The sequence below is a fragment of the Electrophorus electricus genome, chromosome 23 (assembly GCF_041902795.1).
Source record: "Electrophorus electricus isolate QZ-2024a chromosome 23, ASM4190279v1, whole genome shotgun sequence".
Classification (NCBI taxonomy): domain Eukaryota; kingdom Metazoa; phylum Chordata; class Actinopteri; order Gymnotiformes; family Gymnotidae; genus Electrophorus; species Electrophorus electricus.
The window spans coordinates 13,660,001-13,663,288 of NC_137519.1; positions in this window are offsets into that span (position 1 = coordinate 13,660,001).

Here is a 3,288-nt window from a genome sequence, read left to right on the forward strand (position 1 = left end):
TAAAGAGCTTACAGATGTGTGAGTTTACAGATGTGTGGTCACAAGTCTTCCGGGGTGTTCCTTTAAGTACCGGTCCGATGGAAATGTGGTCCTAGGCTGAATGAGAGCACCAACTAAATCATTTGTCATCCAGCTCCGAACAAGCAGGCGATTATTCATATCATCTGGCTGGATGTCTGTGCTAGGCATATATTCCCATGAGGTACCTGGAAGCCTGGGTGCTAATTAGCATGAACGACAGGTTATTCCAGGTCGGGAGTGTAAAGACTGAGCCCAGTCTCTCAGCGTAAAGGGTCATTCCTGGTGGAGCCACCTCCTGATCCATGTTTCAGGAGGCTAGCCATCCGGCATTGATCACTGCGTATACATCTGACACTGCAGATCTTCCAAGCGCCAGTCACCTGATGCTGCCACCCACTGATTAGCGAGCCAGTCAATGAGCAAGGAAACATTTATTTATGTGAGTATGTGGATAAGTTAGTAGTCCATTACTGGGATTACCTCTGAGGGCTGGCAGAAGAACAGATGTTCAAGGACAACTCGTTCAATATTGCTTAGCATGGAGTAGCTGTCGTCATCACGACTGCTGCCAGAAAGAGAGAGAGAGAGAGAGAGAGAGAGAGAGAGAGAGAGAGAGAACAGAAAAGACTGGGTGACAACCCCTCACTACAATACCGTTTTAAAAAATTTTCAATATCTTGTCACTTCAACAAGAGGGCTTGACTGATCAGCAGTTGTCTCTCATTGATAAGCATGACTTGTGAGCATGACTTGTGAGTTTGGAGAACTTAGGACTGTGCATGTCTTCATTACTCGTGCACTAGTCAAGGCATCTCCTGCGATTACCAATCACGCTTATTTATGTTGCGCGCGACACTGGAGGGCGCTGCTGTCCAACCTTTCACATTCGCGCGAGCGTCGACTTGCGTGGAATATATGGAAATGAGGATATTTAAATCACTTTAACCTCACAAAATCTATACAAATAGCCAGCCACTTTTAACCCCTCTTTGGTCTGAATAAGGGCACCTGTGCTTATAAAATATCCATGTAAAATCGCTTATATATTGGGTTATTGGTGAGGTATTACGTGGATAGTTTAGTTTCCGTGCCTGAAAATATTAAATATATAAATTTAGAGATGACTGTCGATTCATCTAAATATATCCTTGTAAAAAAACACCTAGAAATGCGAGAGGATTTGAATCAGTAATTCTATGTGAAATGTTCCGCGCGGAATGTTGGGTTCAGGTAACCTTCATCCAGAAGCGTATGGATCTGAAGAACAGCGAGGAAGTGCAGGCTGGAGCTGGGAAGGTGTCTGAAACGGCGAGTTAGGAGACGCCTTCAAACATGCTGTGACAATACCGTGAAATATCTCACAGTCCAGACTATACCCCACATGGGTTTGTAAATAATCTTTTTTTTATCAAACACATTTCTTTTTTTCTTTCCTTTTTTTTTTTTCTTTTTTTTTTTTTTTACAATGTGGCCCTTTCTTTAAAAATCGCATGTATTTTGTAGCCTATGCGAGCAGTTCCTCTTCCGAGCGGTACTCGGAAAGCACAGAAACGCAAAAGTCGGGACACAAAATGAAATTAAAAGTTCAAGTAATACAATTAGCAGTGGGATTGGACGGGATGCTAATTTGTTCCCACACTAAGCCTTAACAACTACGCTCATCTGTTTGCGTTGATTGTTTTCCGCATGGATGCGCCTGTTCATTAGACTAAAATTATAAACATAAAGGATATCTCCGTATTAATATTTCTTCTTTTTGTGAAAGCTCAATCAACCATAATGTCCTAATTTTTCTCTCAGAACCTCATTTCCCATTATCGCACTAGCCAAGAGACGGCTGTCCCAGAAGGGATTCGTTTCATTTATCGGGATTATTGAATTAAATTAAAGAAGACACTTAGCCCAGGCGGGGCATGGGTAACTCATCTACTTATAGCTACTCTTAAGAATAATTTAAGCAAACGCATTAGACTGAAATTGCGATCTGTTCTGTTACATTCAGTTGCGCAATTCATACATTAAGAATACACGTTAAATGTCCATGGCGCGCTCTGAGGTCGCGCGTAAAGGAAAATTCCGTAATGATTTTACATCTGGGGTTTATACAAACAGCAACACTGGAAACCTTGTTGTATCCTATAAATTAAAAAAAAAAAAATGTTCTCTCATCGTATGCAGCTTTAATGTATTTACTGTCTGAGGTAAATGTCCAACGACAAAATAATAAAACATTGGCAGTAAATTATAATAGCCACAAACGCTTATTTAATTATAGAATATTTTGCACCCTATTTACAACCCTTGTGTAAAAGAACAAAATTCGTGGTTGTCATATAAAAAATTAAGTAAAGAAATTATGTTTTCCAACAGCCCTTATTTGACAGTAACGTGTTTGTACAAAAAAAACAAAAAAACAAAAAAATCTATCTAGCAAATTCATATGATCAAATTATGGTGGAAAAGAAAAAAAAGCTACGTTTGTTTGCTTGCAATACCGGATGTAGGCAGCAGGAGGCAGGCTTTCTCCATTGTTGGCTCACTGCGGTTCTCTTGGGTCGAACTTGTAAAGAAAACCCTGCTCTGTGATGTTAAGTTTCCCAAGCCGCTCCGCTTATGCCTGCGAAACGCATTCTACCATTAAAGCGCGTTTAAAAGGCAGCACCAGCGCTATAACCACCAGCATCATCATCATCATCATCATCATCATCATCATCTTCCCCAAAGCTTATGCCACACAGAGCGGCATGTGGCACAAGCACAACATGGCGCTCTCTCCCCTCCGGTCGCTACGGTTACAGCCATGCGCCTGCCAGAGGCAATTACAGCCTGAGCCCAGTATGAGGTCTGAGTGAGCCAATCACTGCTAACAAGATCAAGCGCTAACACTTCTACCCTCCAACACCTCTCTCACTCTCTCTCTCTCTCGCTTCCCTCTCCTTTTGCTTTCTTTTCTAGCGTGTCCATCGTTCTTTGGGCACTCGCTGGAGTTCTAACACTTATAGTGGGACTGTGAAAACTCACTCAGTCTCAGGTCGGTCTCATCCTCCACACAAGGCCCGAACAAACGGATGAGAGCCAGAGGAGTGTGAAGAACCTCCGGGTGTCTGGATCCTGGCATTCACGGTTTCTCCTCCGTCTCAGAGAGTCTGAGGAAGTGGCTACCTTTGTACCCACAGAGGATGCGGCTTTGACGCGGGCATGCGTCTGTCATCACTGACACCAGTCTCTCCCTGCAGACCCTCAAGCACACCGTGTCAAAATATACAC